Source organism: Triturus cristatus, chromosome 3_2 (assembly GCF_964204655.1).
Source record: "Triturus cristatus chromosome 3_2, aTriCri1.1, whole genome shotgun sequence".
Taxonomy (NCBI): domain Eukaryota; kingdom Metazoa; phylum Chordata; class Amphibia; order Caudata; family Salamandridae; genus Triturus; species Triturus cristatus.
Window position 1 is genome coordinate 155,164,804 of NC_140584.1, and position 25,800 is coordinate 155,190,603.

General features: G+C 46.1%; 1 protein-coding gene and 1 pseudogene across 2 annotated transcripts in view; both read left to right on the forward strand.

Annotated features, from left to right (window-relative positions):
* The first annotated feature begins 12,011 nt into the window (after positions 1–12,011).
* The window catches only part of CHEK1 (checkpoint kinase 1), a 206,691-nt gene continuing 192,902 nt past the window's right edge, over positions 12,012–25,800 (forward strand). The window contains exon 1 of one of the 2 annotated variants that reach the window (XM_085647395.1): positions 12,012–12,102. The gene's annotated coding sequence lies outside the window, so the exon portion shown is untranslated. The remainder of the gene's footprint in view (positions 12,103–25,800) is intronic. The other variant, XM_085647396.1, reaches the window with a different exon arrangement.
* LOC146856936 (zinc finger protein AEBP2-like) overlaps positions 14,682–25,800 on the forward strand; it is a 37,936-nt pseudogene continuing 26,817 nt past the window's right edge.

Sequence of the window (25,800 nt, forward strand, 5' to 3'; positions counted from 1 at the left end):
CTTTAGGTCAGGTCTTGGCACTGTCGAACAAGGCCTAAACTTGGCCTTAGTAATAGGTAAATATTCGGCACCAAAGTGGGGAAATTTATTTATGACCTTTGTAGACCTCAGCTCGGCGTTCGACTGCTTGAATCATGATATTTTGTGGGCTACCTTAGCAGATCTTGGTATTGATTTTAATATTCTTAATTTTTTGAAAGAGCTATATAGAGGAGCAGGGGCTAAAGTCCACTATGGAAAACTGGGAATGCACGCCCAAATTCCCAATTGAGAAAGGTGTCCGCCAGGGATGCATCCTGGCACCTTTTCTTTTTAATATATATATAAATGGGGTGGCAGACCATTTATTAAAAACAGAGGTGGACTACCGGCAAAAAGATGGTGAACGTTTCCCTATCTTTCTGAATGCCGATGACGCGGTCATTATGGCCCGAACACAGGCGGTCCTGGGGGTGACTGGGGGGGGGGGGGTCGTGGGTGGGACACGGGCAGGGAGCACTATGTGTACGACTATTTCGGCTGCCACTGTTCTGAGTTTTTCTTTTTGACATGTTTACGACTCATTTGTTCTCAACGCCTAAGTTGCTTGGGTGACACACATTTGCATGTACGGCTAAGTGGCTGGTATATGGTGGCTGCTGCCCCTCTTTAAGAGACAACACCGGAACTGATGAGGTACATGTACCCGGCTCCCGGGCAGGTTGCGGTTGGTACATTTCTTGATTGTGGGGGATGTCTAGCTGGCTAGGCCAGACACGGATCAGCAACCCGCATATGTTCATATACTTCTGTGTGTAATGTATCCTACCGAAACATGTATTCTTTCTTTGCTATACATAAAAAAACAATAAAAACAGATTTGCAAAAGAAATTATGGCCCGAACACAAACCGGCCTCCAGAAGGCCTTAACCAGCTTCTCGGCATACATGGGAGATAGGGGCCTTAGGATTAATATTGGAAAGACCTTCACTATGTGCTCCACGAACAAGGTAAATATTACCTGTAATATTCACTTAGAAAATTCAAAGATAGGCTTAATCGATACTTTTTCCTATTTAGGAATTGTTTTTAACAAGAGGGGTACATGGAGATCAGCGATCACGACTAGGAATTTAGCGTTTTCACTGGCTATTGGCGCTCTGAAGCAATTCGCAAATAAGCTAGGGGGTAGGCCAGTACGCATCCTGATTGACATATATAAGGCGAAATGTGTATCGACGGCTGTGTACGGAGCTGGTATATGGGGGGTTGCAGATTGCCATGAAATTCAAATAAAGGAAAATGGTTTTCTCTGCTACCTGCTCGCTGTTCCCCGCTCCACCTCTTCCTATGTTTTTCACAAAGAACTAGCCTTGTCTTTTATCTCGGATCTAATTAAAATCAGTCCTATCTTGTTGTGGCATAAGATCTGGACTACAGCAGAAACTGCTCTTAATAGGGCGATTATTGCTGATTGTATCAAACTTGAAGGCTCTAAAAAGATCCAGTGGCTCTCTTATGTTCAGGAATTTTTTAAGACTATCGGACGCCTTGAATTTTATGATTCCCCCGAGACAATGTCTTCGATCTGCAGACAGGCTCTGAAAGAAGTTTGCCTTGCCCATCTGGAAGATCGACGCTGGTGCCTCGAGCAAAAAAAGGCCTCTGTTGTTTATCATCAATTCCTGCTGCAAAATCCTGGGCTACCGCTTTATTTGTCACCCGATCAGACAAGTTATAGCAGAATGCTCTTAGCTCGTTTGAGAACTGGAAGTTTTTTCAGGATGTTAACTTTTCCTACCCAAAATGATTGGTCATCGCAATTAGCGACTTGTCCGTGTGATGATTCTTCCACCCAATCAATCATTCACTCCGTTTTGTTCTGTAGATTTTACGAGTGGGGCGGAAAAGATATTTACTACCTCTCCTTAAACTTTGGAACCTGAGACAATGCAGACCAGCATTATTTAAATTATTGACCTTATCTGATGAAATGACTATTACCGCTGTGTTTAGGTACCTGAAATATGTGATTAGATGCAGATCCACCATGTTTTGATTGAACTCCTCATGAGTTTGTATGACTGTTGTTTTATCCTTGCACCCTTGGAGCAAGGGGTTTTGGTATTTACGAACTATGTATTGTATATAGATTTTTAAACATTAATGGTTACTGTTTTACTGGTTGTAATTACTCTATCTGCTTTTATGATTTTAATGTAAAATCGAATAAAGCTTTCTTTGATTTGATTTGAAATGGCGGTAAACTACCCGTCCGTTGAATTCCTTTAGATTGAGAACCAAACGGGATCCGCCCCCTCGTTTCTGAACCAGAAACACCGTGCTCACAAAACCTCTTGGATGACGGGTCATTCGAAGGATGGCCTCTTTTGCGAGAAGGAAATCTATTTCTGCTGAAATGAACTCCTGATCCTGAAGGGAGAAAAACAACGGGGTTGGAGGGAGGATTTGAGGCTGGGGCTGGTAAAACTCTATCTTGTAACCCTGAACCGTTTCCAGCACCCAAGCATCGTTGGAGATTAGATGCCAATTGTGGAGAAAAAAATTGGATCCTGCCCCCCAAAACCACCTCGGAAGCTGGAATTAACCTCACCTGAAGTGCTGGAGTCCTGGTGACTTCCTTGGTGTCCTCCGAATCGACCTTTCCTAAACTGTCCTCTCCCTTTGCGAGAGGGATAGAAGTTGGAACGGGTATTGAAACCGGAGTCCTGACCACCCCCTCTGTGGGACTGGAATGCTCTCTGGGAATTCTGTTGAGAACCACAGCCGAACGAGCGCCCCCTATGTCGTCCGGCCTTTGCAAAAACCGGCCGAGGCTTGAGCCTTGTCAAGGCCACTGAAGGGGGCCACAAAGTGTGTAAGCCCCTTCAGGAACGGCTGACCAAATAACAGTCCTTGAGCCAAGGGGCCGGGCTCAGAAGATGAGAACTCCGCCAGCTTTGGATCAAGTTTAAGGAGAATGGAACGGCGTCGCTCGCTAGAAATTGCGCAGTTGGCATTGCCAAACTGGCAAATACCCCTCTGGGACCATTCAATGAGCTCATCAGGATCAACAAGGGCTGAAGATTCCTTGGCGAGAACACCAAGATCCAGGATTTTAGTAAGCGGGCCCAATAAGTCCAACACTTTGTATTGGCAGGAACGCCAGGACCTGTCAAGACCTTTCTTGGGGTCTTTGGCATACTTTTTGAGATATGTGACCATCGTAGGATCCACTTCTGGGGTTTCGGCCAAATGGTCAGCCAAATCGGGGCGTGGACACTCGGATCTCAGGCGAGCCCTGATATCCTTTTCAAAAGGTTGGCGAATATGAGTTTGAACATATTCTGCCACTGCAGGAGATGGCAACCAAGAAGAGGAGTTTGGATGAACAATATCCGAGGGTTCAAAAGTAAGCATAGGGGGATGTGAGGGAGCGTCCACAAAGTGGTCCTTACGAGCCTTTATCCGTGGAGGAGGATCCAGTTCAGAGGAAGTGGAGGAATGAGTGTCATCAGCATCAGTATCAGGGTAGGCGGAAAACGAAGTCCCAGCCGTTGCCTTAGGAGATGACCTGTCTGAAGACAAACTTTTAGCCAACTTTTGAAAGTCAGATTTGTGTGGATTCTTAGGAGATTTAGAGGATGCACGACCAGGTGGTAACCAGCCTTGTTGTTGAGCATAGAGAGACAAATGACGTTTTAAGGGGTTAATTGCACGAACAAGCGCCTTATTAACTGACTGTTGTACTCCCTGATCCAAAGCCTCAACAAAATCGTGCTCCAGAGAGCCAGAGGCATCATCGTCATAATAATAGTCCTCTTCATAATAATCCTCCATTATGACACCGAAGTGCAGTAAAGTTTAATGCCCACAGAGATGATAAAATCAATAATGGCCAAAGGCACAATGCAGGGGGAGTGAAAAAAAACCACAGCAAGCCAAAAGTGCAGGCAGAGGCCTGAACACAGTACAAGAATTAAACGTGGAGGGAGGGCTTGCTGTCACAGAAAAAACTGTCACTCTAGGCAAAGCCTATGATAAATTGTACAGCCCAAAAGCTTTAAATAACAAATGGGCGTATGTGGGGCGAAATACACAGGCTGTGGGCAATGGGCGCTAAATGCGACCTTCCTCTGACGGAAAATCGTCCGTTTTTGAAACAATATGGCTGCCGCGCATGCACGGAAACGGCCGCCCGGTATGCAAACAAAACGGAGTGCTCGCAGGCAAAGCGCGAGCCTCCAAGCCCCTTGTCTCCCTCTCCACAAGAAATGAAAGACGAGGGCGCGATGCGCCCGGCTTAGGGAAGGTGGAAACCTCACGCTCCCCGCAACAAAGGAAAGCGGCCAGCGGAGAAAATACGCTACGGGGCAAAACGGAGTGCTCGCAGAACCATGGAAACAGAAGTAACAACAACGCGGCAACGCTTACATAAAGCGCCCGAGGGGCATTTAACAGGCATAAAATACAATCTTAGAACAAAGCAATATACGCATTAACAAATAAAGAAAATACACTTAACTGGCTGCGGAGCAGCAAAGAAAGAGGATGTGATACTTTCTACATGAACCAACGAAGTCAGTGTAGTCTCAGGAATGCACTAACCATCCAAAGAAAGCACAGATCTCCAGAGTCAGAACCTACCCAATAAATTACAGGGAGGAAAACAGACCTAAGGAGGTAATACAAGTTATGTATGGAGCCCGATGATGAAGCATGTCACCAACTAGGTTGGTGAGTGAGGGCTTTCCATACATAACTTGTATTACCTCCTTAGGTCTGTTTTCCTCCCTGTAATTTATTGGGTAGGTTCTGACTCTGGAGATCTGTGCTTTCTTTGGATGGTTAGTGCATTCCTGAGACTACACTGACTTCGTTGGTTCATATACTTTCCCTTGAGGGGACCAGTCGTGTTATTACCCTTCCTCTTTTGTTGTTACTTTACATTTTGGCAGCGCACAGCTGTGAGAGCTCATTTGTTCTCCCTTATACAAAGGGGGCTCTTTTTGATCTTAACTTTATCGTTTCCCGGATACTGACAATATGGCCACTCTCGGTCTCACTTTCTCTGACTCTGAGGTCGATGCCATCTTAGCACGTCCCTCCCTATTTGCAGATCCCACTATCTCACAGACGGTTACATATGCCAGTGAATGGGAACAACTCTCAGAACTAAAGAAAAACCGTATACGCACGATACTACACGGCACAATCCTAACGGAATACTTGAGGACTAATACAGCCCCTAGGGGCCTACTAGTTACCAATGCGCCCCGTATCTTCCTCGAGGATGCCACCTTTAGAAAAGAATGGGCCATGATTGCATGGCACTGCACTCGAGACTGGCTCGTCTTGATCATAAAAACAGCAGTACGATTATCAGAGGCAATCATGATTGAGATCACTCAAACAGAGACACAATTCAAGGCCACCTTAACGGGGTTCAAAAAACGGTTAGATGAACTTAACAAAGACATCAATGAATATAAGGAAAATCTAACCCAAAGTAAGGTGAACCAATTTCAAAAAGATCTCAAAAAGTTTGAATTCAACAAGATCTACCCTTACGCTGATCCATCTTTCGTGGCATTGCGTAAAACCGAGACCTACACTTATGGCTCTGAGGATGAGTCATCAAATAGTAGCGGCTCGAGCAATAACAGCTTCAGGCAGGCAAGAAGAGGTAAACAAAGGGGTAGAACACGCCCCCCTTTCAATCAATCCCCTTGGCTGAACTTCCCTCCCCAACAAGGTATCATGGGGCCACATCCGATGCAGTTCCATTACCCATTCAATCCACAAATGGGTTGGAATCCTGCGTACACGGCCCCCATGTATCCACAAAATCACTTTACACAGCCTCCTTTTTTAGAGAGAGGCCAAAGGGGCAAAGGTCGGCGGAGAGGGCCCAATCAAAGGGTCCATTGGATACAAGACGACCCGGTGGGCAACCATACCCGGAGCAAACAACTACAGGATCAAGTGATCGCAGGCCCGAGCACCTCGACAGCCTAATTGTCAACCTATCTGACAAGATTCTAACTACCCAGGAGACGACAATACTGGAAAAAGGACTGGGTTTTGTTCCGTCAGCCCGTCCCGACAAATTCCGCCTCCATTGTGAACTCTCGGCTTTCTTTAGAAAATTAAAATTGAAAGCCTTTTTTGAGGAACATTCTTCAGAGGTAGCAGACTCTGATGTTGGTGACACACCTCTACGACCCAAGTCAACGTTCACACCCCCCACACACACTATACCAGTGGAGATTGTTACTTTTGAACGTGCTGTATTTACTGAGATTGAGAATATGGACCTTCCCTCCACTTTCAAAAATCTCAAAGCCGATGAATTCAGAGCCATCAACTCTTTACGACAGGACCCGAATCTCACCATCAAACCGGCAGACAAGGGCGGAGCAGTGGTCCTAATGAATACTGCTGATTACGATCATGAGTGCCGTAGACTCCTCAGTGACCGCAAGAACTATACACCACTTCCCAATGACCCCTCTAACGATCTTAAAATCCAGATCGAGAGGATAGTCGAAGAAGCACTCACTGAAGGCACCATCACCAGACCAGAAGCACGATTCCTTACCGAGAGCCAAGGTACTATTCCTTATTTCTATACACTCCCCAAAATTCACAAGGGGAGGCTCCCTCCCCCTGGGCGCCCTATTGTATCGGGGATTGGCTCCCTCCTGGAACCATTATCACGGTTCTGCGACCACTTTCTTAAGCCTCTGGTCCAACAATCATCGACGTATCTTAAAGATACCAAGGACCTGCTCAAACTACTGAACGGCATTCAATGTTCAGAGAATACAATCTTGGTCACAATGGATATTGAGAGCTTATACACCAGCATCCCCCAGGACGAGACCATCCGGGTCCTGGGGGAATCTCTCAATTCCCATCCTTGGGAGTATAGGACTTCTAAGAACTTCATTATCCAATGTGCCACTCTGGCACTGAGAAGGAACTTTTTCGAGTATCAGGGACACCTATATCTGCAATCCACGGCTACTTCCATGGGGAGTACCTTTGCTCCAAGTGTAGCAGGTTTATATGTGTACGATTTCGAACAGAAGTACATTCTCCCTGATACCAATCCTCATCTACCCTCCATAGGCCTATGGAGACGCTATATAGATGACGTGCTCCTCATTTGGCACGGTGATACCAACGCCCTGGAAATTTTCTTCCAGTGGGTCAACACCTTAGATCCAAATTTGAGATTCACGTATACTTTTGACTTTCATGAAGTCATATTCCTTGATGTCTTGATCACCAAAAAACATGGATCTCTGCACACCAGGACACATTACAAGCCTACCTCCAGAAATAACCTTCTTGAGTTTACAAGCTTCCACCCCCGTACACTGAGGGAGAATCTGCCTTACGGGCAATTCCTCCGTCTTCGACGGAATTGCACCGCTCTAGCAGATTTCAAGGCACAGTCTAGTGACCTTACTTCGAAAATGACAGCTAGAGGGTATCCTCTCCCCCTCCTTTCAAGGAGTTACAAACGGGCCAGAAACCAACCCAGAGAAGCCCTTCTGGAGGACTCTGTTAAAGACGTCATGTCTATACCACTCACATGCGTCACTACTTACAGCACCCTGTCCAATGTCATGAAGAAAGTTGTCATGAAACATTGGCGTATCATCAACAGCAATAACCGGAGATGGGAAAAACCTTTGTTCTCCTGCAAACGAGCTCAGAGCCTGCGCAATAGCCTAGTACAGACACGCCCCATTACCAAACCTAACACTGCTCAAAGATCCATCACAGAAGCATGGGGTCTTCCCAAGATTACGGGTCATTTTCCTTGCTCGGATTGCAGTATATGCCATCTGACTTCTCACAGTACCAGTCTTAATCTGGAACCAGGCAAGGTTTGGACCCAAAATGGCCACACCAACTGCAACACGCCTAATGTCATCTACCTCATCACTTGTCCTTGTGGTCTACGCTATGTAGGGATGACCACTAGGAAAGTGAAACTCCGTATTTGCGAACATCGGAGCAACATTAGGTGCAAAAGAATCACTACTAAACTTAGTGAACATTTCCTGTCTGTTAATCATACCACCAATGACCTGCACTGGACGGTAATTGAAGAAATCACAACACGCAGAAACACTCAAAAAATCCTTTTCGAGAAGGAACAAAGATGGGTGTACCGTCTGGGTACCAACCTCGTGGGTCTTAATGACAATATACCCTGGGTCAACATACTCTAAGTACGCTCTTACGTTTGCATTTACATATATGGTACCACTAGCCAACAGAGACCTTTACAACTACTTGGCTGGGTCACTTTGTGTGATTTTACCATTTTTCACCCGGTACATAGTCCTTGTCTGGACCCCCTTGTGCTGTACCCCATTATCCGAATAGCTATGACCGACAATCAGGGGTTCATGACATGCAGTGTCCCCTGCACACATTGTCTCCCGCATTGACATTGGCACTTCCCTCTGTGTGAGCCTGTGAACTTTTGTTTCACAGCAAACCGTCCTCTTATTCTGCATCTAGTGCTCTTCCGCCCAGGCACACGTTCCTGATGTGCCCAGCGTGCAAATGTTCACTCGCTAGATACCGCATAAAGTTTCCATTGACGAGCTGTCAATGGTAAACAACGGACGAGCCTCTCTTCTTCCACGCGTCCTATTGGCTGTGGCTCAACCAATCACTGCACAGCATGTGATGTCTTGACCCATCACTAACGAGCTGCCAATGGTAAACAGCGGACGAGCCTCTTTGCCTCCACGCGTCCTATTGGCTGTGGCTCAACCAATCACCACACAGCATGTGATGTGTTGCCCTATCATTGACGGGCTTCCTTTCCCTCTCTGACCTCTCCTTGCTTATAGGTACCTCGCCTCAGGTCTCTATTCTCCCTGGACCCGGTGGCTCGAGGCGTTGTAGGTTCCTAACGGGTGCCGAGCAGCGAGGGCGTAAGTGTACCTTTGGGCTCCTGTATCCTTATGGTAAGGTTTGCAGTGCTTTTCGGCTTGGGTTTTTGTTATCTAGCCGCCCGTGGCCGTTCTTTCTTTCTTTCTTTTCCCTTCCAGGGTGTGCCATATTTGCTCGCACCTTCACCCCGGGATCCCTGAGGCGACGAATAGTCTTGCCTCACAGTAAGAACCTTTCTACTCCCCTTGGCATTTCTACCTCCTAGGAATGCTACACGGGCCGCGTTCATTTGTTTCCTGGCCCTCGTTAGTTTTAGTCTCTCACGTAGCATCGAGACTCCACGTTCATTTCGCTATACAGTTTTAGTCACGCTATTCAGGCGAAGTTTTGTTTTACTTCACTGACACCAGTATCTGGCTAATTCTAGGTGCACGGACAGCACGTCTTTTATGCACCTGAGGTACTGATTATTGGCACAGTCCCCATCCATGCACTATGTTTGAGCCTGTAACTGTGGCGCTTTATAATGTTATGACCACGCACATTTACGATTCTTTTGTGTTTTGTCTTGTGTATGTACGTCTCTTTTTTCATTATAGAGTAAACTCGTTTCTCTCCACCATCATATTTCTTGGCGGATTTAACCTGTGTTTATATATTATTTTTCACACAGCAGCCCACGGTAGGGTGAACCTTAGCGCGTTCATACCACCGGGGCCCCCACACTCCCACTCTGGTCCTGATGAAAGCCTGTAGATCACACATAAAGGCAGAAACATGTTGACCGCCATGGAGTGAACCCGGTCTGTTATTTTTTGACCCTCACTCCTTTTTACTTTTTAATTTTCCAATTAGCAAAACTAATAAACTATTTTTTTGACTCAATTGGGAATTTTAAATTCACTGTCACCACACACAATCCCGCTCCGCAGTAACCTGGCGTTGCAGCACACTGGGATGGCATTCGGCCATGCCCGGTGGAGCCCGATGATGAAGCATGTCACCAACTAGGTTGGTGAGTGAGGGCTTTCCATACATAACTTGTATTACCTCCTTAGGTCTGTTTTCCTCCCTGTAATTTATTGGGTAGGTTCTGACTCTGGAGATCTGTGCTTTCTTTGGATGGTTAGTGCATTCCTGAGACTACACTGACTTCGTTGGTTCATATACTTTCCCTTGAGGGGACCAGTCGTGTTATTACCCTTCCTCTTTTGTTGTTACTTTATACTTTCTACATGACCTTTTATACTATGGTCTCTATGGTTGGTCACGTGATACCCTGGTGTTTATGGGTACTGTAGTTTTTCTCTTTATCTACTGTGTTTTTATTGGCTGCTGAGCATTTCGAATAAAAGAAATGAGAAAGCATAATCGGAGGCTCCTGTCCTGACATAGAATTCACAATTAAGTATCATTACAGAGAACAAAAAGGGCAGTTAGTTTAATTGGGCATCAAAATAGCTAATATGTCAAGAGGAAATCATTTATATAGTCAGATAACTGTCTGACATGGGGAACACACCAGAAAAGGCACATTTTATAGGTTCAAAGTAGTAGAAATCTATATTTTCAGCATGGTGAGAAGTGGTACAATGGGGCTGAACTAATAAAGTTACATGACAAGAACCAAACACCTTAGAAATGTGTGTTAAGTACAACAGGCTACTCTTGCGACTGTCTAAATTATTAATAAATAATGATCCCCCTCACCCTACAAACAAGGGAGATGACAATGTATTATTGAACAATAAGCCATTCAAAATAAATAAGGTAAACAATTGTGGCTACAGGCAGCAAAAGTCATGATTATTGCAACATTACGAGAATATCTCTGACTTGGCTTCCCCAAATGTACACCACGGAATACATTTTATTAAGTATAAGAAATAGATCCACCATGAAATGAATCTCATTTCGACTATTTTATGAAAAGTTTTTTTTTTAAAACGAAGAAAAAACCATGCACTTTTTCTTTGGTTGTCAAAGCAAAGATACAAGGGCTAGTAAATTAGTTTGGCAGCCTAATTATGCGAACCTAAACATACATAAACATACGTTTATCACTATTTAAACACTCTGTCAACAACAAGGTCGTTACCATGGCATGGCACATGGTGCTAGACCATTAAGGGGTACGAAGACAATCATACAACCCTGGAGAATGAGACACTAGATTGTTTCTGAGGTATTGAATACCACCGGAAATGTGTATATAGATCAAATTTTGTGAAAAGAATGGATCATCGGCACTTGGTGGAATTATTCACCACGACTGGGTGCAAAAGAGTGACTTTAAGGTAGTAAGGTGGCAACGTATGAGCCAAGCTGCTCACTCGAGAGAGGACCTGCAACAACAGGCATTCCGTGGAATAGTGAGCTTGGCAGAAACGTACCAAGCCAGAAATCCACCAGAATGCCTCACCCCTTGCTTTCTTTCTCTAGACTCCACTGGTATGCAGTATGCGCTGCAGTTGCTCTGTCAAGGGTGGCTTGGCTGCACTTGAGCGGCTGGCTCATCTCTCCGTTTACCTGTGTCTTCTCCACTAACCGGCAATGCTGCTCCACTCAGTACGCATATGCTGGGCAACAACTCTGAGTCCTCATCCATATTATTGAGATCGAAATCCCAATTTATTGTAGTTCATCCGTGAGGTGATACCGTAGGTGCTTCTGGCAAGATTTCAACTTCAGATATATTTACTTTAAAGAGGTTACATATATTGGATTGGAGATTCAATGAACTTTGGGCAAGCAAGTCTACGCATATTTTCACAAACATCCGATGATTTGCACTATATCTGACTGTTCTGCACTGTACTATTGAAACTGTAACGCTAGTCTACGTCGTGGTTAAGGGTTATTCCTCTAATAGGATCAACCCACTAACACTAGACCACATTTCACCTGCCATCACCGGCTCTACTCCGTTAAGTTTTGCAGACACTACCATGGTACGACAAGCAGATTGCTAACGCCCTACAGAGAAATTATTTACAGTTTAACGCCTGTGTTCCTGTTATCCACCGCCAGAATTGACTAGTAGGAAATGGCTGCCCCATTGACTATTTTTATATTCTTCCGACCGCAGCGCAATGTTCATTGGTCTCATTGTGCAACCAGTAATTCTGCTCGGAATGACGCATGCGCTCTACCGTTTTTGGTTGGCGCGAAACTAGAAGCTGATTTGTCGTTTTCAGGTAAAAATACTTATAATATAGTTTGTCTTGATATCGTAACTGCGAGAAACAAGGAAGAACCGTTGCAGGGGAACTTGCTGGAACGGGCACTAGGGAAACTTTAATAGTAGGGAAGCTACGTCTAAGATCACTGGGCTTAAAGGGGCGGGGAGAAGGGCAGGCATCTCTGTTATCTAGTATAGCGAGAGTAGGGGTGAAGGGTAGGTTCGCTCTCTGGTGTTTGGAGTGGAGCTTGGAATGGGGTACACGTACTGGCACCAGTAGTTTCAAGAGGGGGCAGTCCACGTTACCACTCTAGACAAGGCAGCATCTCGGTCCCTCGTTGAAGGAAGACAGCAAGCACCTCGCTATGCTTCTCACCTATATTCGGGTTTGGGGTGCGGTTGGTATTGGGGCTCCAAATGTGCGAGTGTTCTGGAACTCGGCACTTTATAGGATGTAGTGCTGGGACTCCCTACTTTCCAGAGAAGATGCTGTGTAACTCCTGCTCGTTAGATAGGCCATAGTGACATTGAACTCAAGCCAGTCGTTCTCAATCAGGAACACTCCAAACAGCCAAGCTGGTCCATACCCAGTGAAGTGGACAAAATCCCAGGTGGCGCGAGGGGTAATAGGTGCTAAAACAAAAGTCTATTCCTGTATTCCAGTCTGCCGCTACCTTGGCCAGTAATGAAATTTGCGGGGTCTCCCTTGGTCCATCCCAGGGACACGACCTCCCACCCCTGTGCCTTCCTGTGGCACTAAGGCGGCCGCCCTCAAAGGGGCGGGCCGCTGCGCAACCCCCCCCCGGGCAGCCTTACAATAGCAAGGTACCGCCAAGTGCTCTTACCCCGTTCCACTGAAAATGAGACGAGAAAGAGAAATACATTTGATTTTAGCATTGCTACCACTATACGTATTCCGTGAACAAAACATGGCAAGCTGTCTATTCCAGTTAATAATCGCTGAGCAAAATCTTTTTTTAGTTCTCATTTTCACGCGTTAACTTATTACAACAGCACATCAAATTCTGTACAACTATTCTACGTAAATAGCAGTTTTGGGGGAATTTGGAAGCAAAACTCTTATTAGGCCCCACAGAAATTTGGACTTTTCAAAAGCCACGTATTCCTAAAGGTTATTGACACTTAGTGTGTTAGCTTATTGATTTTTTTTAACGGTTGGGACCAGTAGGAGGTGCAACAGATACATTAGTATTACCAACTAACTCATTGGGTGGAAAGAGAGGAAGTGTTGACAATATTTTCATGAAAGAGGGATTTTGTTATTCTTTTCACCAGGGGTATATGAAACATTTTACATATATTACATTCCTCCCCTCTTAAAATGAATTTCAAACACAAGTTCGTTCTAGAAGTCCCAAAGTCTTCCAAAAGAAGAGGGAACGCCGAGGGCTCGCTGGGTTGGGTACCATATCACTGTGGGCTTGGTTCTTCCCTGCAGGATGAATAGTGTCATTCTTTCTGTGTTATCTTGGGCCTGGTTACCTGATTCCTATGGATCTTCAGCTGTAATCTTGGCTACCATGCATGTATTCAAGTTTTTATTCTCCAGGTAGTTATTCATAACGCAATGAAGTGGGGCGCTCTTGAGTTGTCTTTAAATTGTCCCAGGTTCAGGTGTAAATATTTTATGGTGATCTCTATTCTCCGTTTTAATGGTGTCTTTTTTTTTTCTGCATCACTTTGATCTGTGGATGAATGGCATTTGCGTCAGCTTCTCCTGAGAGTACACCAACACACTAATGTACACCTCAGTGATGCTGCATTCATTGTTGGTGCCGCATTTCCCTGTGACGTTTTCTGTTCTCCGTTTGACAAATATGGTCATGCATGCGAATATTTGGGGTCCTTCATCTAACAGAAGGATTTCTGGGGCTACAGGTTTGGTGTGGAAAAGCGTGTTTCAGGATGTCGCTGGTAATTGGATTGTTATTGCTTTGTGATGTAATATTCTTTAAGTAGGCGTGTCTTCAACTCTTTCCTAAATTGCGCCTGATTTGGGGGCAGTCAATATGAATTTGCAATGTTGCTCAAGATCCTGGATTCATATATGGAAAAAGGCTTGCTGCCTCCACCCCCCCCTCTCCCCCCACACACACTTTCTTAGTCTCCAGTTTGTTGGGTACCAGACTTTAGGTGTGCCTTGCCCCACCAGAGATGGTGAGATCTCCTGCAAAGATAAGTGGAGGTGCCATTTATAGTGGTTTTGTAAATGATTCAGACCCTTTACCTCTTTGGTGTGTCCGTACACTGAACTATTCCTCCATTTGCTTGAGGCCACTATAGTGTGATTTGGTGATGGTAGAGCAACATGTGTTTTGCAAATTCTGTGACCTGGTGACTGTTGAAAGCCGTCAGCCATTCGTCGGTTTTCAGCAGTAGGGGTGTGCCCAGGATTGTGACAAACTGGCTTAATGCTGACTGGATGCTGATGGCTGATGTCATTTTCTGAACTCTTTAAATGGAAATCTACAGCCATTCACGATGACAAGGATGTGTCGTCATCTGCCAACTGTGAAACAAAAAAAGGATTAAAAAAAACACTCTTGCATGTATTCAAGCCTTTACTACATTGGCATGGTGATGATTGGACCCTTTGCTGGGGCTGTTGCCGAAGCTTGGTCCCAGTTTCTGCTGCTCATTGCTGATGTATATGTAAGTCTCAATTTCGAGCAGGTAATTTTTGGTTTGTGAACGGCTTTGGGTTTTTCTATTTCTCTTTAGCTTACTTTTTTTAACTTTCACCTCAATTATCAAAATTGCTCTGATTAATGTCTATTCACAACTGGTCTGTTATGGCCAAACCTCCAACACTCTTGATACACTGTCCACTTTCCTTTTAACAATACCGGACAATTATTGGATAATCATAGGAGGGGATTTCAATTGCCAATTCGAATGCCTGAATAGTATCTCAAGCGAGGAGGACTCAGTTTGGGCCATTCCAGAGTCCAATACTCCGCCCATACGGGCCTGGACCTGTTGGCTTTACAGATGCATGCACTTACATTAAGCCATTAATTAAGGGCATGCAACGGCTGTCTTAACATCGGACAGCCCCGGGAAGCACACACATAATAGACCAGGGCATGTATCAATCATAGATTACATCCTAGTGGACATTAAATTGTGGCATAAGGTCCTAGATTTTAAGATCACTCGCCGACACGAGAGGGACCACAACACCCTTGAATTAATGTCTCTCCCATATGACAGAAGCTACGACCCATTCCTAGATTTACCGATGCCAATGGAGGCAGGAGAATACGTTGAGGGAGAACTCGCGCAATCACAGACCACGCTTGCCTCTTTATACCAGAAAATCAGCGCCCTACTCACTGTAGCACATCTGCACTCTGAAACGACTGGCATCTCAACCTCCCAGACCATAGTTTCCAATAATCATCAAGACATGCTATCCACTCTGGCTTCCTTTTTTATTACTAGTAGAAAGACTAGGTCGAACAGTAATCCACTTCATCTATGGTACAACGAACACTGTAGAACAGCTAAGTCACAGCTTCTAGTTGCCATTAAGGCAAATAATAGACCACAAATTAAGGAAACCAGGGCAACTTATAAACTAAGCAAAACTAAAGGGGATGATGGACGGAGTGTCGAACATTGCAAGCGCTCACCCCCTTTCAACTGATCGGGGTTTAATCCATCATCATTCTTTAGCTCACTTCGCCACCCCACTTCAGATATGGCCATATGCAAATCAGTCTGACCCTGTGCCTCATGAGAACAGTGCAGCCCGAACTGCCAAGCCATGTCCTCCCTGGACCGGAAACAAGCATCCTGGGACCGGTTTCGAGTTCATAACCCTCATCAGCCAGACTATCTTGAATCCAGTGGCAAAGTGAGCAAGGGACTCACATCTGGGCATACCCTGCCAACTTAGGGCGAACAAAGCAAAACCAAAGGGGATGATGGACGGAGTGTTGAACATTGCAACCACTCACCCCCAGTCAACTGATCTGGGTTTAATCCATCATCATTCTTTAGCTCACTCCGCCACCCCAGTTCAGACATGGCCATATGCAAATCAGTCTGATCCTGGGCTTCATGGGAACAGCCCAGCCCGAACTGCCAAGCCATGTCCTCCCTGGACCGGAAACAAGCATCCTTGGACCGGTTTCGGGTTCATAACCCTCATCAGCCAGGCTATCTTGAATTCAGTGGCAAAGTGAGCAAGGGATCCAGCGCGAATTTCGGCAAAAAAAAAAAACGAAGCGCGGGCTACCGCGCTTCGTTGCTATTTATCCCCCGGGAGGGCCAAGTCCCGGGGGCAATATGTTAATTGTAATGGGGGGGCCCAGAGGGGCCCCCCCAGCACTGGGGTCTGCCACCCCCTGGGGCTTTATAAAATTATGTGCGGGGGGGGGGGGCTTACAGCCCCCAAGCCCCAGGGACCGCCACCCCCCGGGGCTTTAAATTTTAACGTGGGGGGGGGGGCATCCAAGCCCCGGGGACCGCCACCCGAGGCATTAATTAAATACTTGTGTAGCGGGGGCACATGGCCCCCCACACGCCCCGGGGACCGCCACCTCCCCAGGGCACTGTCTTTAAATTTGGGGGTCCATTAAGGACCCCCAAGCCCCGGGGACCACCACCCCCTGGGGCTTTGAAAATGTTGGGAGGGGGGCCGCTCGGCCTCCCTCCTGGAGCCCTTAATGGCCCTGGGGACCGCCACCCCCCAGGGCTGGCTCCTGCAGTGTCCATCCCGGGACACTGTAGTTTGCTATGGCTGGGCGGGAGCCTTGCAGCTCCCGCCCTGCCATAGCAAACTGCTTTGGTTTTTGGAAGAGAGAGCAGGAAAATGCTCTCTCTTCCAAAAACCAAAGAAGATTGCTTTTCCACACGGTGAGCTGCATCTTAGCAGCTCCCCATGTGGAAAAGCAATGCCGGCTCCCAAGGGACGTGGGGAGCCGGTGGGACCGTGGGGGGATTGGGGACCCCCCCCATTGTCCCCAACGGAGAGGGCCAGCCCCGGGCATGGGGTCCTGGGGCTACAAGTGATCCGGGAGAGGGCCACGCAGCCCCCGCCCCAAAATTTGAATAAATAAATAAACAAAGACCGGCCCCGGGAGATGGGGTCCCCAGGGCCATAAGTGGCCGGAGGAGGGGGGCAACGCAGCCCCCCTCCAAAAAGGATAAAAGGCCTTGCCCTACGGGATTGGGCCCTGGGGCCGATTAAGGCCTCGGGAGGGGGGGCACGTGGCCCCCTTCCAAATAAAAAAAAAAAAATAAAAAAAAAATAGGGGCAGGCTCTGGGGGATGGGGTCACCAGGGCCAAGAAATTAGAAAACGAAGGGGGGCCACACAGCCCCCCCTTCTTAAAAAATAAATAAATAAAAGATCGGCATCGCACCGGAGGCCACGCCCCCTCCTTGCAGCACTCTTCAAACGTGCCCCCTGGCGCTTTTGCAGATGGGGAACTAATTCCCCTTGAATACTGGGGGTCAACTAGCCCACCAGACACCGCCAGTATGCGCCAGGGGGCTGCGTTGCAGAGAGGTGTTCTGAGGCCACGCCCCTTTTTACACCTCTCTGCAACGCAGCTCTGTGGTGCTTAAAGGAGGTAGCTGGTGGGCTACTTGCACCCCAGGGACCCTCAGGATTCAAGGGGAGTTAATCCCCCAACTTAAAACGTGCCACGGAGCGCGTTTGCACAGCGGTGAAGGGAGGGTGCGGGGCCTGAGGTGTCATGTGTGTAATCATGCCCTGTGGCGCGTTTTAAGTTGAGGAATTAATTCCTCTTCAATCCTGAGGGTTCCTGGGGGCCTACTAGCCCACCAGGTACCTCCAGTAAGCGCCACGGAGCTGCATTGCAGAGTGTTGTAAAAAGGGGTGTGGTCTCTGAACACCTCTCTGCAACGCAGCTCTCTGGCGCATACTGGAGGTACCTGGAGGGCTAGTTGGCCCCCAGGGACCTTCAGAATTGAGGAGGAATTAATTCTGCAACCTAAAACGTGCCACAGGACGTTTTTGCAGACATGTCACCTCAGGCCACGCCCCCTTCCTTCAGCATTGTGCAAACGCGCCCTGTGGCGAGTTGTAAGTTGGGGAATTAATTATCTTTCAATACTGAGGGTCCCTGAGGGCCAACTAGCCCAACAGGTATCTCCAGTATGCGCCAGGGAGCTGCATTGCAGACAGGTGTTCAGAGGCCACGCCACTTTTTACACCTCTCTGCAACGCAGCTCTGTGGCGCTTATTGGTGGTACCTAGTGGGCTAGTTTGACCCTAGGGACCCTCAGGATTCAAGGGGACTTGATCTCTCAACTCAGAACGGCCACAGGGCGCGTTTACACAGTGGGGAAGGGAGGGAACAGGGCCTGAGGTGACGTGTGCAAACACGCCCTGTGGCGCGTTTTAAGTTGGGGAAATAATTCCCCTTCAATCCTGAGGGACCCTGAGGGCCAACTAGCCCACCACGTGCTTCCAGTAGGCGCCACTGAACTGTGTTGCAGAGAGGTGGTGCAGGGTGTGCCCCTTTTTACACCTCTCTGCAATGGCGCTTACTGGAGGTACCTAGTGGGCTAATTTGCCCCTAGGGACCCTCAGGATTCAAGGGGACTTAATCTCCCAACTTAAAACGGCCTCAGGGCGTGTTTACACAGTGGGGAAGGGAGGGGACGGGGCCTGAGGTGACGTGTGCAAACACGCCCTATGGCGCGTTTTAAGTTGGGGAAATAATTCCCCTTCAATCCTGAGGGCCCCTGAAGGCTAACTAGCCCACCAGGTGCTTCCAGTAAGCACCACTGCGCTGCAGAGAGGTGCTCCAGACAGTGCCCCTTTTTACACCTCTCTGCAACGCAGCTCTGTGGCGCGAACTGGAGATACCTTGGGGTCTTGTTGGACCCAAGGGACACTCAGGTTTCAAGGGGACTTTATCCACCAAATTAAACCCGCCACAGGGTGTGTTTACACACATGTCACCTCAGGCCCCCCCCCCTCCCTTCACCCGTGTGCAAACGCGCCCTGTGGCGGGTTTAAAGGGGTCGTTTTAATCCCCCTGCCCTAGTATGTACTAGGGGCTTACAGAGGAGGCTATGGTAATCACAGGGGTACCCCAACGCATAGTGTTCCCTAATGTATGTAGGTGTTTTAACTGTATTCTTAGTGTCTTTTAGCATAGCACTGGCTCTAGGACTGGTTGGTCAGAATCAGTTACCACCATTACCCGTCTGAAAAAGTTGAGGGGACAGGATGATTTTGCAACAAGGCCTCTTTATGCTCCTCTGTTTGTCATTTCTGCTTGTCTTCCTTCTTCCTGCGCTTTTCTTCGTCTTTGAGGACTTCTGTTGCTTCTTTCTGCATTTCTTTTGTTTCTTTCTGTGTGTTTTTTCTTCTATCTTCACATGTCGTACCTCTGTAGGCATTGGTAGAAACTAGCATTTAAAAAACCTAAGAAATTCACTAGAAAAACCATAGGTTTCAGGCACGTTATAGTTACAAATTAGCATTTAAAAAAACCTTTGAAATTCACTAAAAAACATAGGTTTCAGGCACGTTATAGTTAGGAATTCGCATTTAAAAAACCTTAGAAATTCACTTAAAAAAACCATAGGTTTCAGAGGCGTTCTAGTTAGTTTGACATTTCACTCGTACAAAACCATTGAAATTCTCCTGTTATAGTTAGTTCAGCTAACTATAACTCGCGTGCCCGCAATGCACTGCTGATGACGTCACATATTACATCACTCCTGACATGGTCAGTGACATCACTGATGACATCATCCAGTGAATGTGTGTTTTTCTGAAAATTACATATGTTTTATATATGTATATCTCAAGGTCGACGGAAGACTAAATGGGTATATGTGTCTAAATGGATGATGTATTCAAACTGGTATTTGTACCATGATACAGTTTAAATCCTAAGTGTCTATTCACTGTACACAATGTAAATGTATGTGTGAGTGTGTGTGTGTGTGTGTATATATATATATATATATATATATATATATATATATATATATAATGTGTATGGAACAAGATATAGCCAGACTGGCTCTAATGCCTTGGTATTCAAACACGTATTCATTTATAATTGCACTGTCACTTTAACACTGGTAAAAAAATGTTGAAAAAAAAGTCAGATGACTTGCCAACGTGTCATGTGATCAAGGCTCCTTGTAGCCGAAACGCATAATGGCCGACAGAAGCTTGGGGAAATAAACCAAATTCTGCGCACTCACTTGTGGTCCGTGCTCCATTTGTTAAACGAGGTGCAGTCGCTGTGCAGTGGAGTTTCTTGGATATATATATATATATATAATATATGTGTGTGTGTATATAAAGGCTAAGTCATTATTATGAACTAGATGAATATTGCATCACACAAGTGGAAGAACTGACAAGGAGTAGTGAACCTGCTGTTTGTGTGATGAGGGATCCCAGTGCTGTCACTGGAGAGAAAACAAAATGCCATCTGTTTTGTTCAAGAGATTATCCCTCTGGAGATCTTTCTAAATGTTGCTTCTGTGCGGAGCCGTGACTATAAAGTAAATTATGGGTTTTCTCCGATGCCCATCATCCCTTGGTTGATCAGGGAAATAAAAGCTGTAATGTCACATAACAACATTGACTAAAACGAAGTCTGATTGCTTCCAGTTGGACAAGAAGGTTATGGTAGTGGGATCCCCTGAAGATGTTTTTCCAGACACCCTTTTGCTTCCTTTCGGGGGGGGGGGGGTGGTGTATCTGTTGGTTAAGCGGGGAGAAACTCCTCCATCCAGTTGACGCATGTTCTTCCTTCCGGGCTACAGGCCAAAAAGAGCATTGGCCACTGCCAGCTAATGTGGTCGATGTCGGCCCCTATTTGCCATCTTGGTGTATTCCCTGAAATTATTGTGGTCACACCCGGTAGACTTAATAAGCCCCAAAAGTGAACTGTGACCTTTCCCGATAGATGGGAACCTGGCAGGTATCTCTCACCGTTACCACAGAGTTATTCTCTTGTAGGAAGGGGTATCAGACAAACCGGTCAGAATATCTCTAATCTGCAGGAGAAAATGGAGCCTGAATCACGAACTCAGTACATACAGACCCACACACAGGTATTGGCATTTTGCAATAAACTAATGTGTATTTAGTGGTCTCTTCCTACAAATAATGTGGGAAAGCATTGTTGCCATAATTATTAATAATTCAGCAATCAAAATGTATGAGGGTGAGTGCTACATACACCCCTATAATATTTCATAACACATTCGTAACCAACTAGACTAAACCATTCCTGTATTCTATTTACATCTTAAATAATTCAAAAGATCTCATGTATAGTCATGTAAAGCCCCACATCTTTATGTCTTGTGACCCGACGTCAGAGGCCTTCCTTTGAGTGGCCCTTTAGTACCAGACATCCCAGTCACAAGTACTTTTTATGCCTTTTTCATATGTGGTGGTCAATAGAGCGAGGAGGGACTTGCCTGTTTTCATTGGTAGACAGGATGGTAAATAGTTACTTACTTCAGAAAGCACACGCAAGCTGCTGGTTATGTATGTTCCTCTGATACAGAAACATGAAATGCCATGTACACTTGCTGAGCCGATCCCCCATCTACTGTGAAATGTGAAAAGCAGCAGGCAATGGAAAAGATTCTGGCTTGTTAATGCAAGCAGCAAAATATATGTGATAATAGAGCATGCAAAAACCCGAGAGGCTCACTTTAGTAATAAACTAGTCTGTTTTCGAGCCTAAAACTACTGTTGTGCTCCTCAACACATTGAGTGCTCGAATAGTAGCCATGTTGATATACAGAAAAATCATGCTGTATGCAATGTAATCCACACATATAGTAACAAAACAACGCAAATAAATTCTTCACCAGCGCAGCTTGTGTGAGAGAAAAATAGACTAGTGAAAACAATTGAAAAGGATCAGTAAGTGAATATATCCACATTGTGCACATTCATTTTTCATGATGTATTGCTCAAAGTACACATTAAACATCAACAGGGTTAGACACCAGTCCGAACATTCACTTATTGAACCTTTTTACTTTTTTTCACTATTCTCTATTTTTCACACACACTATCTGAACTAGGGAAGGATTTCTTTGCGTCACCTGTGTGAATTTGGAAGCCAGAGGGAATTTTACGAAAGTGTTTCTCAGCATGCTTCACAGTTCAGCATGGCCAAAAATGTATTTATCTTGTAAGTATAACACTTCATATATACACGTACTTCGTATTTAGGATGCAGTAAATGTGAGCGTGAAGTCTTACACGTTAGTTTTTTTTATTTTTTTTACTTACAAGGTCCCAAAGGCGAGACCTATTGGTTATGCCAATGCTTGTCTAATAGGGGCGACCCGCTGGGATAAAGGGGCGAGGGAGACTGAGTTTGTTCTGGGATGAAGGGGCGAGGGAGACTAAGTTCGCAGAGGGAGGGAGGGACGTACTCAAGGCCTTTTCAGTGCCGCAGAAGGGCTGCGGGGAGCGCAAGGGTGGCTGCGAATTTCCCGGGAGGAGGTCTGTGGTTTACCGTAGTCTACTTCGGATTCCGCAAAGTAACATTTCTTTGTTGGTCCAGTGTACAAATTTGGAAGCTAGTGCCTTCTTAACATTTGTGGGCATAACTGAAACTGACATGGAAAGGTGGCCCACAGTGCTCGTTCCAATGGCACGGAAAACATCGATTTGGATGCACATTAATTATGGCAATCTGTTGGTTTTTCCGCCTGTAGGTGTTTGGCAGGTACTGTCTTACGCAAACTGCGCATCGAAAAAGTAAGATCAGGCAGATTTTACCCCATCATACCGGGAGGGAAACCAGGCAGATTACCACACTACCTCCGTCCGGGCTGAAAGTTAAAAGACGCGCTCTGTTGTGGGGGGGAGGGAGTTGAAGCGCGAGCAAAACAGAGGCAGAGTGAGGTGCGCGCCAGCACCATTTCCAGTGGCCATTCAACTCCAACAATGATGAATGGCCAAGGAAGCATAACTTCGGCGTCAAAAAACATATCATACAACTGCTGCTGGGACCTGTGCCAGATCTGCTTCAACTCTAGCCCTGATCTTGCAGATCTCATTCGTTCAATACATGTGGATGGACAACGAGGAGGGGTTTTTGTTTGTTTGTGGAAAGGGTGCAAAGTATACAACACACCTTCAATGAGTCAAAGCTGGTTACAGAGGCATATGCTGACCCATAGCGGGGATAAGCCACTCAAGTGTGTGGTTGGAGGTTGCAATGCAAGTTTTGCCTCTCAGGGGGGATTAGCACGACATGTACCAACTCACTTCAGTCAACAGAATTCCTCAAAGGTTTCAAGTCAACCAAAAGCTAAAGAAGAATCCCCTTCCAAAGCATCTATGAATAAAAGAAGAAAGTTAAAGAATAAAAGGAAACACACATTACCGGCAGTGCTGGGAACATCTCCATATTCTGCTGCTACAATACAACTCAAGGCAAGACCCCATGATTTTTTTGATGCACAAACGCTGGACGCTATTCAACATCGTGCCATCTGCTTTAACCTGTTACCTGTCTACTCAAATTGAAAGTGTAGGAAATGGACACTGTGTTGTCTTTCAAGACGCGCTCTGTGGTGAGGGAGGGGGAGGGAATTGCAAGGCGAAGAGAGGCATGCAAGGCTTAATGAGCCTTGACAGAAACCCACATGGCGGCTGCACACGTGTACGCAAGCTTGAGGCCAGTGGTAGCACTTTGAAAACCCCCTTACTAAAAGTCGAGCTAGCGGAGCATGCGCTGCTCTAGGCTCGACCTAAGAAGGGCTTCCCGATGAGCCCTGCAAATTACCGCCCATTAGCTTAATTCACGTAAGCCAGGAAATCTATGCACGTGCTCTCCTGGACAGATTACAGGCCTGAGTAGAAGAACACAATGTACTCGCACCTCTTCAAGCTGGGTTTAGGGCCAAGATCTCCACCATCGATTAAATCTTTAGATTACAGCTCCTGTATTGGAAAACTGTGACCATAGAGGGTGGCAGCCTCTATCTTGTTTTTGTGGACCTTAAATCCGCCTTTGATTTAGTTCTGAGGGATAAATTGTGGGGAATATTAATGGAACTAGGGGCTCCAGACTATCTTTGCCATGAGATGAAATGTTTCCACCATGGCAACTACACTCAAATAGGATATGGCAAAAACAGAGAGCTCTCAGCCCCCTTCCCGGTTGAAAAAGGCGTACGCCAAGGCTCCGTCCTGACCCCAACTCTCTTTTCCCTTTTTATAAACGGTTTAATAGAGTTCTTGATGGCAGGAAAAGATATTGATGCCCCCAGGCTAGCGAACCGTAAGATACCTGCTCTGATGTTCGCAGATGACACCCTCCTACTCAACGTCTCCCATGAGCATGCGAAGAGCCCTTGTTGCATTCAGCGCCTTCTGTAAAAACAGGGGTTTGGAGATTAATCTACAGAAGACCAAATACATGGTGTTCAATGCAAAAAAATTGCACTAACCCAAACCCCTGTTCAGACGTAAAGGCCCTAGAGAGGGTGTCGATTTTTGAATATCTCTGGGTTACCTTAACCAAGAAAATGGACTTGGGGGCTCAAATAAAATAAGCTAACCTAAACTTGGCTCAGGCCTCGGGGGCGGGGGGGGGGGTATTTTAAAGGTCTACAACAAATGTTGCCACAAAGTAATAGGTCCTACGGTCGAACTTTATAAGGTTCAGGCTAGGGGAGCCACTCTGTACGGGGCAGAACTATGGGGTCACTGCTCCAGCACCCTTCTATCGTCAACAGAGAATTCCTTCACCAGGCAGCTCTTACAACTTCCTGTTAGCTCCCCTCTAACCCCCTTTAGGTTGGATCTTGGGATTAGTCCCATAGCAGATGAAACAGCTTTAAGACCACTTCTAATCTAGCGACGTCTGTGGAGCACCCCAGAACTTGCCTCTTATAGGTACGAGCTAAGGGAGGTCATGAGCTTGCATGGTGCGGGAAAATTGTCTTGGCTGGTGCATATAAAGAACACATGCCAGGCCTTGGGGTGGGCAAATCTGTGGCGTTCAGCCAAAGATTCTAGTATTGTGACTCCCAGAATGGCACTTATTGAGATTTACAGAAAGTTAAAACTGACCCAGCTATGGAGGAATTCCCCAGGGCACTTATCACAAAGGTTTATGGAAACAAAAATAGAATATCGGCCAGAACCAGCATTGGATGATATCCAACCGCTCCTCGCAAAGAAGTTATACATCCAGTTCAGACACGGGACACTTCCGCTTCGATCGTTCACCACTAAGTGGTTGGGCGACCGCAGTCGGGACTGCCCCGTATGTCTGAGCGTGGAGGAGACCGAAGTGCATTTACTCTTCCTTTGTCCTGCTTATAGGAGGCCAAAGTCCCGCTTGCTGGTCCAGCTGTGCAGGAACATGGACCTCAGACATTGCTCTGATACCCTTGGAATACTAAAGTATGATACCCAAATGCCCATCGTGTTTTCTATCTTACGTTTTCTGTACTTTATGTGGCATATTCGCAGCGCTATTACAAACACTATTACAAACAAGCATTTGCAATGCAATAGGTCTCGCAGTTACGTGAGTTTAAGCTATTGGCATTGTAAATTACAATGCCTTTTATTTAAGTTTTTAAAAAGAAAACAAAAATAAAAGGCATTGTTATTTGCAATGCCAATAGCTCAAACTGGCGTCAATGCGAGACCTATTGCATTGTAAATGCTTGTTGGCATATGGTACGTCCAG